The 17,036-nt window shown below is 33.6% G+C and overlaps 1 protein-coding gene across 2 annotated transcripts in view; it reads right to left on the reverse strand.

Moving 5' to 3' along the window:
* The window catches only part of LOC149080596 (uncharacterized), a 79,047-nt gene extending 62,424 nt beyond the window's left edge, over window positions 1-16,623 (reverse strand). Inside the window, exon 1 of one of the 2 annotated variants that reach the window (XM_089239737.1) lies at window positions 16,489-16,623. The gene's annotated coding sequence lies outside the window, so the exon portion shown is untranslated. The remainder of the gene's footprint in view (window positions 1-16,488) is intronic. The other variant, XM_089239738.1, reaches the window with a different exon arrangement.
* Between the last annotated feature and the right edge of the window lie 413 nt (window positions 16,624-17,036).

Below are 17,036 nucleotides of genomic sequence, written 5' to 3' on the forward strand. Positions count from 1 at the left end.
CTGTGTGATGCCACTTTAATGATCAGCATTAAACAGCGTTCTGTAAGTTTTACAAAAAAAATATAGAGTGTAATAAACATAATAATTTTGATGATGAATGACATTCTTAAGACCGGATGGGACAACAATTTCTGGAATATTTTTTTTAGCAGTTTTGCTGTATACCTATAATCACGATTGATTCAAGTTCTGCATCAGTGAGCTCGGAAGTACGAATTATAATGGAGAGTGTCTATATAATTCTATAATAAGTTTTCAATGAGGAACGTGAAAAGATATGATCATATATATATAAAACAACGAAATGAAAAAAATATCGGATATCGATAAACTATAGTAGTAGTTCGAATTCACGGGGGAAAAAGAAAAAAGAAATTTGCCTTGTGTTTTGTGTTTGAAGATTGTTTAACCGCGCATTATATAATATAACTGATATAATAAGACTCGAATCGAAATAACTATGGAGATGGAGATTTTTTTGAGAAACCGTATCATATATGAATATTTCTGAGTTTTGGGAGTGATATCAAATCTCTGGATGAAAAAACTTGCTTAGGTTAAACCAAAACTATGCATTTCATATAAATACACATATCCTGTTCATTTAAGAAATGAATCGTGATCATAATCATGGTTATACTTAAAGTTTATTTTATATTATTCATCTATCAGCTCGATGAACCAGAGCCATCTAGTGCAGGTGTAATGCTAAATAGCTCACATACAACAATTTTTGGTAATTTTTAATACAATTATTCGATAACGATGCACAATATACTATAGTTTTTAAATGACTGACTGTTATATATTTCGAACAATTGTTTTTAAGTTTGTTCGCAAACGCAATTTTATTATTATACATATTAACTCTGTTCCAAATAACGATCTATATACAGCATAGCTAATTTATATATGCATACATACTTTTTATTTTTATGCATATAAGCTATAACTTTAGGCTATAAATTAAGCTATAACTACTACAAATTTTTATTTTCAATTAACTGTGCTAAAACTTATTTCTATTTTCAAGCTGCCTTTGGACCCTTTACCGCAAATTGAAGAAAAAACTAAACAAAAGTCATATAATGTGCCGAAAGATACAAAAACTCGAAATTTATGTTTAATGCATCAAAAATAATTTTATTCCCAATGTTTAGTTTTTTTTTTTTTCGTATTTGCAGTGTAAAATTGTATAAATACATTATAAAGCAAGCGAATTTCTACGATACTTCACTCTTTATCAGCTTTGAAGCCTTTCATTAGAACAGTTTTATCAAAAATGCATCTTATCTGAAATGGGTTAACACCCCCACCCCCTCTTTATTTCGAAGAAGGAAGGTTACACTATAGTGTCAAAAGGAATTTCGTGTAAAAAAAATAAAGAAAACCAATGGAAAATTGTATATTCGAAGCAAAAAAGTAATATTACTGTATCATCTGAAAAACTGTAATATTTTACAGCCATTTAGATTTTGTAATTCATGAACTAACTCTCATCTGTGTGGTTCGCATTTGGTAAAAACAAATGTCTTCGCAATCTCAGAATAAGATCAGAGGGGTTTTTTTTACATTAATTCACGAATTCGGGCAAAGGTTATAAAAGCGTTATATGTATGGCTTTTCCACTGAAACAGATGCAGGTTAAAGAATGAACAGTATATTTTCTGCGGTATGAATATGATGAGCATAAATAATGATGGGTATAAAAACATCAATGGCCCCATTTCACTTCAATTGCTTCTAAAATTGAAGATACGCAAATGTCTGCTTTCGGACTCCAAACTGCCAAGCAACGTGACCGACATGTGTCACGATTAACACGGTACCCATGAAAATTCGTGATTATTTGGAAATGTAAGTATCAACGGCTTTTTTTGAAATTGATTAGAATATTAATCAAATCAGCCTTCCTCTTAAAACCTCTTCCGTTAATATGTTTCCAACTTGTAATACGCAATTGAATTAGAAAAAAAATTATCGTATTTTTGAGAAAACCTCCCAAAATAGCATTTTACCTGTACAAACGACTAGTTTCAAGATTAAGATGATTAGTGTTTCATATCGAGCTGCGCACATCCATTATCCTTTCTTTTTGATGAAACAGTTCATGAGAAATATGTTCTTTAACAGAGAAAATGGGCGTATTCTTTAAAAATATGAACAAACCGTCAAGTTTGCGTTCAAGATCACGTTTTTCTATCCCATTCAAACCAACAGGGAAAAAAATTAGTGGTATGGGCGATTCAGTCAGTTTGTGAGAGTACAATTGATGGAAACTAGTGATGAAATGGTCAGTAAACACCAGCAACACCCTAGCAATATTCTTCAGTAGCAGGAAGAAGGAGGCATTTTAATATTAATAATTAAATTTGCCCTTCTATGTCTATTGTTTGTATCAAATCCCGTTATCCACCAGACCCCTTAATTATGTTGTTATGATAAATCTTATCAAACCAAAAGAACGTTTTCGGTTAAGAAATTGATTGAAACTCGATTTTTAAATCATTTCAAATTCATCAGATAGTATTTTACAGAGAGATTTGGAACAGGTTAGATCAATCATATGTTTATACGTGAGGGTTTTACAATGAAGATAAGAATGTCCGACTATTTTTGACACCAAAAAGATGTAATCCATATTTGTCGAAGTGAATGAAGTTATTCATAAATTACTACGGGAAAACTATACAAATACAAATACAAATACAAATACAACGCCACAACAGGCAAAATGCCCAACGAGGTGGCTGATAAAAAGATGCCCATAAAAATATGGATGACATATGTTTCAAATGAAGCAATACAGAACTCTTTGGCTTAATGTAAATTAATGCAATCGAATCACTGTCGATTCGAGATACTAATTAATGTACAGGGTTATGTTGAAATTAAATTTTCCAAACACAGGGGGTTGTAGAGGGCGTCCAAATAACGTAACAGATCTACTGGTCCAAATGACACAAAATTCGAACAACAGACACTTCAGATGATTCACTCTCACCGTTCGATCTTTTAAAAAATAGTACAGAAATTCACCGACAGGTAGCGACGCCACTCGACAAATCATTTGTAAATGTTAAATATGCGTTTCTTGGTCAACAACTATATTTTCTATTCGAAAAACCGCATTTTTCACTGCTGAAAGCAGAAATTCTGCGCATTAATCCCGAGAATGTGTGGATTCTATTTTTCAAATGTAGTTGTTCTCGGTAGACCTGCGAATTGAAAGCACTGTTGAAAACCAAGGAGAACATACTGAACATCTGTAGAATGATTTTTCACGCGGCAGCACCACTAATTGGCGAAACTGTAAAAAAACCCAAATCGCATTCCAAGTTTGATTGCAAAAAATGTAAAAAAAGGGAGTAAGTGTCAATCGGTAACAATTTTGGCCTTGCTTCCCCAGCAAGGCGTAGAGATAAACCTGATGCAATTTATTATTTGATAAAGAAGTTTCCTATCTTGGACAATAATGTTATAGCTAAATGTACACTTCGTACTAATATTTTTATTCTTCAGACGGTTAGTGCATCATCTGAAGTTTCTTTTGTCCGAATTTAATGTCATTTGTACAGGTAGAACGCCCTCCGTAATCATCTGAGTTGGGAAATTAATTTCAATGACCTCTGTATTGTGTTTGTTTCGGAAAAAAAAGTGCATATGTAAAGTTCATCAGAGAGAGAGAGAGAGAAAGAGAAACAAAATAATTTTTTTTTACATTTCATATGATAGATATCTATCTCGGCGGCCATTTGGGTCGTGTGTTCCCTAAATTTATTTTTATTATTGCACAGTTTGTCTGACAGGAAGCTCGAGAATCAGGAACGTTCTTTTTTTTTTATTTGTGAGTAAGTCATACAGCGAAAATGAAAATTCTCCAGTGTTTACAGGCATTTCAAGTATATCAACTCATACATAAATACGCGTGATATGTTTGTAATAAAAATGATTAAAAAAAAACATTATTGGTTTCATATAAAAAAAACAAGCAATGTGAAAGCTAGTATTGATTTAATCTATTCGGGAAATAAGTCAAGCACGAACAACATATCTGTTGAACTGAACTAGAATCAAGGGAACTTTTTCACAAGCCTATTTTCAAGTTATTCGAATTACTCATTCAGAGAACTTACGTAAATGCTTTTCATGTTATTCAAAATAGGTGATAAAGAAAGCGAATTTTCGGAAACAATCTAGTATTCTGAGAAAATTTCAATATATTTCGTCAGTTTAGATTTGTGAGTAGTAATCGCATATTTTCCCCATTTGAAAGAATGTGGACGAATGCAAAATGCGCCGCATTTGAGATGAATGTTCTCGTTTGTTTCGTATTTTCGAAATTACACCAATTACGTACCAAGATTAGAAGCCTTCGCTATTTCAGATCTTTTGATAGCGAACAAAAAAAAAAAAGAAGTCATATTATAGCGAGCAATTTTTTTAGGTCAAAGAATTTCTGAGTCAAAATCTCTAAATACTTTATATAATGACCCGCCTACACATTCATAAAATTTATATTCGCATTTCCATTTATTTCTGAAAGACGAGAAAAAGAGAAGAGCAGTTAAGAGTGAGTGTAAATAACCTGCATCATGAAACACTTTTTCATATACAGAGAGCTGTTGTAGTTAATAAAAAAATACTCGCCTTTCCCATTCGCATAAAATTTCTCTTTTTTTTCTAAGGCTTTTTGTTCTGGTGGAATCGAGAGTTCACTAGCCTTCTCTTGTTGGCCGAAAAAGTTTTTATATCCGTTTATGAACAGGGCTAATAACAGAAGGTCACGCAAAACCAAGCTGAAATCTCGTTTTTAAAAGACTCAGCGTTTGTCATAGAAGAATTTGGTTCAATAAATGTTTAATATCATATTGATCACTATAACACCAATTTTCATATCATAGGAATAAAATACTGTTTCATGAATACAAACGAAAAATAATTAAGAAAAAATTATTTTTCGTTTCTGCTCTGATTATCATTTGTACTAGTGCAGTCGAGTCTCCTCTTAAATAAGTCGTTTCATTCCACCAAAAAATTAATTATAGAGGAATAATTTTCAACGTATAGCAAGTTAATAAAAATGTTAGCGTTATGCTAAAAATTTCGTTTATAAACTCATGTAGAGGTATTTTTATACACGTATATCGTTATGCGTAATTTAGTTCTGAAATCAAAACAGCGTTGATTCGCCCAACAAATTGACTTCGTTACAACTTTTTAAATGCATTCAATGTGAAATACCATAATTTCCCGTAATAAAACCGCGCCTTATGCCTCGAAAGTCAAGTTTTAGTTAGCTGTTGCGGCTAATAAAAAACAGTGGCGTATTCAATAACTTTTTTCCGATAACTTGATTTTAAAGAATTCGAATGAATGTTTACGAGCATTTTGTTTTAATACAGTTTAAAAATCATTATCATGCAATCGACCGTTTTCAATATCCACTTCTGGATGTAGGTCTCCCCCCTGAATTTTTTCATTTGCTAGTCTGATGCTTTTATATCACTCTATATTAATATTTTTATGGATTTTATATAATTAAAATAATACTAACAAAATATAACAATCTCAGAGGGGAACTTAACCGCTTCGCTTACAAGCGATTGGCAAGAAATTCGGGTGACCTCCGTTTGACGAATCGGCGATACATATAACAACCTTGTCCTAACCTAACCGCATATTAGAAAAAGGAAGGAAAAAAAGTAAAAAAGTAAGAAAAAAAACAAATGAAAAGAAAACAGTATAATAGATACCATACTCTCTCTCTAAGGCCCCTTACAGATGGAGCGAATGCCGATGCAGACGCGAGTCCGGATTTACATGCCTTTTTACACGAGCACATATTTGCAGGCGTTTCGCCTTCATCTTTAGACTCATTTTTTTTTCACCCAGTGAACGCTGTACGTGAACAGCGCGTTGTTTTTATATAGTTTTTAATTCTTTTAAAGTTCTATTTTTTTTATTATTTAAGAATAAAATTGTGAAGTATGGACAAAAGGAAGGTTCTGGCATTACACATGCTAATGTTTTTCACTAAAATGCTTTTTCCTCAAAACTAAGTTTTTTGTTAAATAAGGAAAATTTTTTCAAACATCACTCATTCAAATGTCTTGAAACTGTGTGTGTCTCCCAATACTATGGTGTTACATTGGATTTGGATTTTAAGTTTATTGGCGCAAGGACCAATTTGGTCAAACTGCGTCATATGGTGTTACATATCGTAAACTGGGGTGACTTTGTGCCAATGTTTCGACTTTGTGCCAATGTTTCGACTATGTGCCATTCACGGATTTTAGGACGCAACCGCTTCCTGGTAGCGTATGGATGAACTATCGGTTTCAAGATTTTTCATGCCGATTCAGAAACTGTAGCTGACTCACCTACAGCATTTATTGCATCATCTTCTGTCAGCTGTTGTCTGGAGAATTTTTTAGATTATATTACGATTTATACGAAATTTTTCAAGTGCTTGTAAAGCTCTCCTGGTGCAGGCAGTGTCGTGGAAACTAGGAAAGTAAATATTTTCATACAGAAGTTACTTACGATAAGAAATACTTATTTGAATTGTAAAAATACTGAATTTTGGCAGAAATATGACGCATAAACAAAAAAAATGGGAATTCAGGTGGTGACCTTGTGCCACCTGTTTTTTCAGAGTGTTTTTTCGCCCTTTTTTCACTAGTTTGTTATTGTCCTAGCAATAGTTCGCAAGTATGTGAGGAACCAGGGTAGAGTCGACCCTACTGCAATTACTCAAATGAAACACTTGAAGAGGTTCGTATATATAATGTAGAATTATATATATGAACATAATGTACATTTATATATATATATATATATACTCACACATTATATGTTGCAAATAAAATTAAAATTAATTTTTGTCGAAACTCACCAATATACCAGCGCCATAGGCAGCTGCAATATGCAGTGTAGTGTAAAAATATTGTATATACATATATATATATAAGGACGTCTTTACTTGTTAACTAGGAGAAGGACCTTCAATTGCTTCATTATGAGGACTCGAAGGAATCGACTAGGAGTAGAGGCTTAAAGTTCAATCCTTACCTTCTCGTGGTACAGCCTGTAAGTAGCCATGTTTAACACGTGGTGAACGGACGCGGATGGGCATCCTCCAACCCGCACTGGCCAGCGTGGAGGATTACGGCCAAAAACCCTCTAAAAAGAAATATGAACTCTGTCTGTAAACCAAGGGCCTTAGTCCCCCAGCAGTCTGAGTGTCCCTGATTACGACAGCGACCAGTAAGACATGAAGACAAAGGGATTGGACCAGGCTGCCATAAGATAATGACCTTGGCCACGTATAACGGACGATCTCTTTCTTCAGAAAATCATTTACAGGAGTTGGAAGAACTGGAAAAAAATAAATAAATTGGGACATCCTCTTAGGCATCCGTGAAGTAAGAAGAAAAGGAGAGGAGAAAATCGAACTTTTGAGAGTGGGCATGTATTTTACTATAGAGGAACAGATAATGGACGATCTAGGAATAGGATTTCTCCTTCATAAAAAGTGGAAAAATCACATAGTTTAGTTGGATAGTACATCTGATAGAGTTGCAAAGGTGGTTATGCAAATATCAAGCAGATATCGGATACAGATTACACACGTCTATGCACTAACAACAAGCTATTCTGAGGAAGAAATAGAAGACTTTCATGAAAAATCAGACGAAATCGGATTACAGAAGATGTCAAGAAGTTTAATTGCGATATTGTAAAGAAAGCACTGGAAGATAATAGGAGCTTAAAATCAGCAAATCGAAAACACTGTGTTGGGAGAAAGGAAATTTTTGCACTAAAAAAGAAAAATGGAACCATAACAAAAGATAGAAATGAAATTATTAGTATTGTTGAGGAATTTTATAATACTCTATACAAACATGAAGAACAGGATCGGAACAGAGGAAAGGAAGCAGGAAGAAAAGAAAATGGAGCAGAATTTGTACAAGTAGCACCTGTGCTGAAAGAGGAAGTCTACAAGGCTGTAAGATATATGAAGAAAGGGAAATGCCCAGGTGAGATGGGATTTCAATAGACATTATTAAAGAAGCAGGAGAAGAATTTGCCAATATGCTAGCTGCCTTGTTCACAAATTGTCTCACAAAATCGGATGTGCCTGAAGATTGGAATAACGCAATGATCATTCTTCTTTACAAAAAGTGTGAAAAAGAGGATATCAAGAATCATCGACCAATCAGTCTCTTATCAGTAATTCATAAAATCTTCACCAAAGTGTTGACATATAGGCTTGCATCCAAATTGGACGAAGCCCAACCAAAAGAACAAGCAGGATTTCGAAGTGGATTTAGTACAATGGATCACATCCAAACAATCAGGGAACTCATAGAGAGACACAAGGAATATACGAATTACCATTGCGTATGGCCTTCCTTGATTTTGAGAAAGCGTTTGGCTCTGTCTTCACATCTGCTGTTGTTAAAGCTCTAGATGTAATTGGGGTAGAGAAGACTTACATCACACACAATATCATCAAGAAAATATATGGCAATATATATGGCAAAGCAACTGCAACGATTCGTTTGGATAAAGGAAAAGCAAAGATTAAACTTTGGAAAGGAGTCAGACAGGGTGATACTATCTCACAAAAACTCTTTACCGCTGTTTTAGAAGAAGTATTCAGAAAACTGGATTGGGATGAGAAAGGAATTAAAATAAATGGAGAATTTCTCAATCATTTGCGTTTTGGAGCAGGCGGGTCTCGTGCCCCGGGCGCTAGACTCGAGGGGGCGCAAATTTCATTCTGAAACCTCTCCTTCAACATTACAAGTGGGCGTCAAAATGCGCGCTTGCCCCGGGTGACCAAGCAGCTAGTTGCGGTCCTGCTCACAAGCAAGACGATACAAAGTCTACAGACAACACAAAGGAGCATGGAAAGATGTATGCTAGGCATCACAATAAGAGACAGAAAACGAATCACTTGGATAAAGAACCACACAAACGTGTATGATATCATGGAAAGAATTAAACGTCTGAAATGAAATTGGCTGGACATATTATAAATACAAATACAAATACAAAAACAACGCCACAACAGGCAAAATGCCCAACGAGGTGGCTGAGAAAAAGATGCCCATAAAAATATGGATGTCATATATTCCAAAATTAAACCAACCCAATTAAAAATGCAATATTATGCAATATTACAAGAAAGCAGGACAACAGATGGACCACAAGCATTCTAGATTGGTACCTCCCATGGTGTTAAACGTCGAAGAAGGCGACCCCACACGCAAGATGGATCGGCGAGATCAGAAAAGTGGCTGGAGTCAACTGGAAGGCTAAAGCATCAGACAGAGCAAAATGGAAAACTTTAGAGGAGACCTTTATCCAGCAGTGGATTGAAAATGGTTAATGATGATGATGAGATATATATATATATATACACCAATTGCTGGAAAAAAGTTTATACACAATATATTTTTATTCACCGTAAGACGTAAATTAGTAATTAGTATGATTCTTTCGCCATCGTATAAAATTCACGATGGAAAAGTTTTAAGTATTGGTTCTTTTTTTTTTTCCAAGTTAAAATCGGTATAAAAAATGAACAGCGGCCTTGTTTCGACAAATTGATCCATGTTTAAAAAATATAAATACAACTGCCGAAAATAAACTTTTTTTAACAACTAGTACGACTAATCACTAAAATAGTGGAACAAAAGAGAGTGAGTGAACTCTTATACAAGGAGGTACATGAAGCCGTGACCTTGTGTTGTCGATCTTATGTGTTTTGTGCTCGTCACAAAAATGGTCATTAGTTAGCCCGAGGCAGTGGGTGTGCGTTTCATCGAGAATCATTTTGAACCTCTTTTCCCTTCGGGTAACTAACTGTTCCACATTTTATAAGTGGAGCACAGTGATAATAGATAAAAAAAAGGTGGTGTCTGTCCACAGAATAGCAAATCGCTCTTTCCCACCGTGTAAATGAGGATGCTAAACATGGACATTGAGGTAAGTTTGAGAAAAAAATCCAGACCTGTCAGGTACATTGAGGGCGGCAGAAAAAAGAAAGGGAGAAATATTATGTCTCCTTCCTTGTAATTGATAGAAATCATTCTTTTATGCTTATGACCTTCTTTCCAATGCACATTTTGTCTATACAGACTTACTAAATAGATAAAAGATCAGATATTATCGCGTGGGTCGAGAAAGGAACGTCATAACAGTGCATATAACGACGTGATAATTATCGGACAGAAACTATCAGTTATTCTTTAAATGGATATTCGGTCAATTATTGCAGAAAAGTAATTGCTGAGCCAGAAAATCATTTCTTTGGCTCTGATGTATGATTATCACTTTTTTACAAAATATAACATTGATTTTTTTTGTGTGTTTTATTCCCATTCGCATCTCTAACAATATATTTTTTAACAATGCCAGTTATGGAATTCACCCCTGGATACTAAATTGGGTGATTTTGAACTCACATACATGTTAACATATGGGGCCATTCAAGTATTACGTAAGCAGATTTTCAGCCATTTTTGACCCCCCCCCCTTGTCAGCAAAACACTGACCCCCTCTCCCCCCTGTCAGCAAAATTTTGTCAACAGCTTAGAATATTTCATATCTTCAAAAAGGGGGTCGTTGATGACGAAAGCAAACTTCAAACCCCCCTCCCCCCCCCTGTCATCAAAAGTTAGCAAATCCGAAACCCCCTCCCCCTCGATGCTGACGTAATACTTTAATCACCCCTATGTATACTGTATAGCGTAAGATATAAAACTTAAAATTTAAAAATAAATGTAAATTTGAATAAAATTTGAAAAATGTAAATTTAAATAAAACATATAATTTAAAATGTAACTTTAAATAAAATATGTAATTTAAAATGTAAATTTAAATAAAACATATAATTTAAAATGTAATTTTAAATAAAATATATAATTTAAAATGTAAATTCAAAAATGTAAATTCAAAAATGTAAATTCAAAAATGTAAATTCAAAAATGTAAATTCAAAAATGTAAATTCAAAAATGTAAATTCAAAAATGTAAATTTAAAAATGTAAATACAGTCGGACAGTCCTTCGCTTAAAAAGAACACGGAAAAAAATAAATTTCCCCCATATAACAAAGTTTTTTCATGTCCCGTGAATTTCGTACAGTATTGCTTATCAGCAGGTGCGGATATACCGAAGTTTTTGTATAACGAATAATTTTGCTGTTTTTTCAGACTTCGTTATAAGCGGGTCCTACTGCATAAATATAATTTAAAAATATAAAATTTGAAAATCTAGAGTACACAAAACAATTTTCCTGATATTTTTAGCAAATAACAGGATAAGTTCCACCCTATCATTGTACTTTATGTTTCCTCGTGAATAAAACATTGATGTTAATATTCGAGATAAGAATCTAACGTGTATTGCTTCTTTCGCAACGCTTTTGATTTTGTCGGACAAGTTTCTTCCGGGAAATCACAATGTGTGAAATCCTGTGAAAGAGGTTGTGCAGTCTCTCTTAAGAAAAACCAACAACACATGTCAATGAACACAAATAGAGAAAAAAAAACATTTCTCCTCTATAAACTGCATCCAATCGTAAAACTATGTCTCACTCAGTCAATTGTCTGTGAAAGAAACTTTTATCGCTTATATCGAGAAGCCATATAAAGACCTATCCAGAATGAGACGCCATTTGCTATCAGATTAAAGTAGTTGTATGGATAAAAATAGAATGGATTGAATGAATAAAGTCTACAACCTGAGCATATTTCACATCATGATATCGTCAAATATTTCGATCTCTACGTGTATATATATAAGTAATGTGCATCTGAAGTTTAGCGACATGCTTGAATTTCAAAACCGCTTATACAAATTTTGTTGTGGGTAACGAATGGATACGAAGGTTTAAATCAAGATATGACTTCAACTTTCAGAACGTTTGTGTTGAAGCTACCCAGATGAAATTGAATATGGGACAATAGACAGCAATGTCATCACTTCTTCTAAAGCCTCCTTAACAGTGGTTGTTGTGAGGGTTACAAATGAAAACGAATTTTTAAGTAATAAAAGTGACTGCAAAGTGAAATTGAAATTTTATCCAAGTCGAAAGCTCTCTCACGTTGAATATTGTCGAAAAATCACTCACAACATCCGAGTTCACCGAAGAACATTTTGACGTTACGAAATAATAGGAGAGTTGTGGTTCAAATTATCAAGCCCGCAGAGAAACAATCTTCTTTAACAGATTTCTTCAAATTGTGTGAACTTAAGTTCAATGAATGTCTATTTTTTTATTTTTCATTAAATATCTCAATAATTTGAAAAACAAATTCCGTTTTTTTTTATTTGAAAAAAATTAGCAAAGTCTATATTTTGATAACTTCTGATCCAACCTTCTGTTTCTATGCGTAAAACGAATTTTAAACGCGAATTTCCATATACATACGTTCCTAGAACGAATGTTCATTTGTTAGATCAGGCTAGCTAACTGTTAAGTCACCTCACTTATAAAGACCTTTTTTTTCAGTCCCCTGAGGTGGCGTTATATCGAGGTCTTACTGTATTATAGTTGTTTTTGAATTCCTCTGAAATTTATGTCTGTATATATACTGTATTGTATTTACCCGACTATAAGACAGTTTTTGTGCTCAAATTTTTGTCTTTAATACTATCAGGTCGTCTCATATGAGAGAAAAAAAGTTCATACATATCACGTGCCTGTATTTAGATGAATGTTCATATCCCTAAGGGAAAATCATGCAATCTTCAGAAAGAGTGACCGAATTGCAGTTACTATAATAGCAATGCACAGTATATAGCAATAAAGTGACAGCTGTTGTCTTTTTTTAATTGTTTTGGAACTGTCTTTCCTTTATGAAAATTTTTTCATCAAAAAGTGGGTCGTTCTACGTCAGGTAAATACGGTAGTATAAGTACTATCATCGCAAGTTCTAGCGAATTAGTTGACTCTTTAATAAGAGGAAATGCCGTATCCGAATTCTCGGGGAACTTATCATTTCCGGATCACACACAGCAATTAATCAGCAAAAACAATGTTTTCTGTGTTTATCTCCCTCCCTCCCTCCCTCCCTCCCAGTAACACTGTTTTTTTAACTGGCATGTTAATTCTCACTAAAACATTGCTCGCATAATTATACCTAGCTTTTAAACTGAATAACATGTACGTTATTTTATTAACAATAATCATTCCTTTTCGCGGAACGTGTAACTTAAAACTTTCCTGATCATAAATCAAACAATCCACGTTGAATTACATATATATTCAATTTTTTAAATAAATTTTTCGAACTCTTTACAACTTTAGTTTCAAATATCAAAAACCAATCAAATCGAGTCATTAATAAAAATCTCAAACCATTTTTTTTTTAATGCAAACGTGTCTTTTCCACACCTGATTTGACTGACTATTCATATTAATCGTGACGATTTACCGTGCACTGCAAAAGTTAGTTATGAAATTTAGTCTTAACTTTAAAAAAAACCGAATTATTGAATAATAAAGATTATCAGGTCATTATATATTCTCTCTCTCTTAAACTGTTTTTCGAACATTAGTGTCAAAAAACAGTGCTGTAATTCATAATAAAAATAGGTTTTTGCGAAAACAGCGAAATTCGTGTTTACAAAAGTTTAGACACAATGGAGAATTTTCCCGATTCTTCGCAATATGCAAATTCGCCGCTAATGACGTCACCGATGTTCAGTATTTATGTTCTCAACGTGATAGCATCAGGTGTTTGAGATGCCGCGATCTACAGTGATAGTTCTGAAAAAGTAAACAGAATATGGAGGTTGAAATCGGAAGGGTTAACTGTTTCGGAAATTCCAGCTATCTTTACAACGTTCTAAAATTTTTTTCTACCGAGTGTTATCTGGAGGCGGTATTTATACATATATTACCTAACACCGATCAGGAAGGCCACGAGTTATAGATGAAATAGATGACAGGAGAATCCAAAGACCGACATCTACGCAAAGGACACAATTTAAAAGCTCGTCTGGACTCTCAGTGCGAATGGATACGATTTGCACACGTATAGGAGAAACAGGTATGGTAGTATTTCGAAAAATTATTTTTTAAAAAAACAGCTTTTGCTCTCGGGTTTCAACTTGAGTACAAAACACAAGATTACAATAGGCTCGCTAGTGTGTTCCATATAAACCAAAACGGTACTAGGTTATTTTCAGCGATGAGAAGTGGAACCTAGATGGGTCAGATAGATGAGGGTAATATTTGCACGATTTGGGCAAGGAACCATGGCCTAATTTTAGTTAGAGACATGGTGGTGGTTCGCTGATCGTTTCGGCATTCTGCTGCACTAGACAGATATCAATAGCCTCTCTAGAGGTTACCAAAATGCTCAGCATTACATACAGACACACACCATCTGTTACTATCTGGTGGACCTCTAGGCTGGTTCTCAGTGGGAGTTTCAGCAAGATAATGCCGACAAGTCGTAGTTGTAAGCAGATCGTGCATACAACAGGTCGTGCAAAAGCCTAGTTTTAATGTGCAAAATATTGAAATTCTCGGCTATACAGCATGTGGTCCTGATCTCAAACCTATTGAGAATCTTTGGCATTTTGTGAAGAGGTTTATAAAAATAATCGATAGTATTCGTCTGTAAAAGATCTTGGAGAGTTATGATTGAGAGTTATTGACATAATTTTGAGCCATAGATAATGCAAGACTTAATTTCTTCGATTGAAACCTGCATTAATTTACTTATTAACGAAGAGGGACATCTGACCAGATTTTAGATAATTTTTATTTGGCTGAAAATTTGACTTTGTCTAAATTTTAAATAGCGTCGATCGCTTCGCTTATATGCTATTTTTCTTTATTTTGTCATTATGTTGTTTATAGATAAAGTGTATAGTCTAATTTTATTACTTTGAAAATAAAGTACATGTTCACCCTAACAAGTGGTAATTAATTTGGTGATTTTGCAATTACTAGTTTTCAGATACTATGTGCTCTCAACTAGTGTCTAGACTTTGCGGTGCACTGTATCTAGATCCGAATCATTAATATGTGTATTGTTTATTGCATTGTAAATTATCATTTTATCGTCCCGTATAAGAAATAGTTTCAATGCGAATCAATTCTTTTGAAAGTTTGTGAATAAAAACCACAGTTATGTTCGCATACTCTTAATGAATGAAAAATATATGTACAGAGTAAAACCTCTGTATAAGACGACCGTTCTTCACAAAACCGGCTTTCGGAGAGGTACCCTCCTCATTCGAAATGCACTAATATGTAAAAAAAAATCTTTATTGGGAGGTGGTCAATCAGAAAGATTTACTATGTTTATGTTTGATTCTCGCTTGTTCGTTGATACTGATCTAGAAAATATATGACAAAATTATTTCTAAAAATTATTATCTGGTTGAATCATATTCCAGGAAAACCAAAGGCTCGAAGAATAACGAGTAAGAATAATTGTTTTGCTTCTACTAACGCTGACTATTCCAAAAATTCAAGTTATTGCAGAACGGAGGTACTTATGATAATTAAATAAATAGAATGGATTATCAAAAGTTAAATGCATATGACTCTTTGAGGTTAATATCGTTCACGAGAGAGAAGATAGATTGTGCAACACAAGCACACGCGCGGGATTTCAATTTTAATCTACGACTAGACACGCATACTGATCGGTTTAATTTTGGCTACTACTAGCATGCAACCTTTTCCGCCGCTGACTTAACGTTATTGTACCGTGACCATCCACTGCTTTAAATGATACTCTTTCGATATTTTATAATATTTTTTTTGATATCTTATAATTGCCACTCAAAAATCCACGCAGCTGAAACGAAACTTAATTTTGAAAAAAAAATAGTTATACACACACATCATGGATAATATATTCTATCCTTAGACAGATCGTGAGGATCTATTGGTGAAACGTTTTTTGGAAACAATCAGTTATAAATTGTAAAATTGAACATGTAAAAATTTTCTTTTTATCGCTGTATTATCTTTCATTTTTTCCCTTTTTTATAAATGATCCAGACATTTTTCTTGACGGTTTAGTATTGAAACTGCATATAATGAAACCAATCAAATTGATCGGTTCCTTTCAATCAGATGAACGAAGTAATCAGCCGATGTATTTATGAATTGTCATGTATTTGTTACACAGTTGTTTTCTTTTTATACGGTAATAAAATGATGCGAATACTTTGAATTAATCGCAAGAAAAAATATTTTTAAATATTATTATATATATTTATATACACAATAAAAGACTTCAAAATGTCAGACTGCAAAAAAATACAACAAATGTTATAGAAAGCAATTATTTTGATTGACGATGATATTATGAATTAAAATTCAAACCATTTCATTTGAATATTACATTTTCGTCATTGTTTCGAAAAATAAAATAAAATTTGTTAATTTATTTAAAAAAATATATTTATAGAAGCCTTACATAATTACATAATCACATACTTACTGAGACTGACCAGAAGGTGTGCGTGAAACAAAGGTCTCTAGAACATGAGCTCTGACACTCTCTTTCACTGCCCACTAACAGCTAACTACCCACAGATACAACATCACAACTTGTGAACCTTATGTACCATATAAACACACTACTCTTTTGATGTCTAGCACAAGGTTCGGTGACCGCCAAGGAAAGAAGCCAAAATGGAGCCACAAGTCGCCGGTTCTCTTTTCCTCTTGGATTTCTTCCTTGAAAAAAAAATTCTATTTTCACATTTTACTTCTCTCTTCTTCATCTTTTGATGATAGGTTGGTTACCTCTATTATATTAAAAGTTATCAGATATAACAGGTTATTCTCAGGCTAGCTCCTCATTTTTCGAATTATTGTTAGCTGCTCGACAAATGATTTTCCAGCCTTTTAAATCGGTTCGTTTCAGACCTGTATTGTACTATAAAAAGAATAAAAAGGTTCAGTGTATTGTACCAAACATAACTTGTTGCAATCGAAAAAATAATTACTATTAAAACTTTTTACTTGCCTTATTTCTATCTTCGC

The sequence above is a fragment of the Pholcus phalangioides genome, unplaced genomic scaffold (genome assembly GCF_987345545.1).
Source record: "Pholcus phalangioides strain wild (caught in Gottingen) unplaced genomic scaffold, Ppha-v1.0 ptg000011l_1, whole genome shotgun sequence".
Classification (NCBI taxonomy): Eukaryota; Metazoa; Arthropoda; class Arachnida; order Araneae; family Pholcidae; genus Pholcus; species Pholcus phalangioides.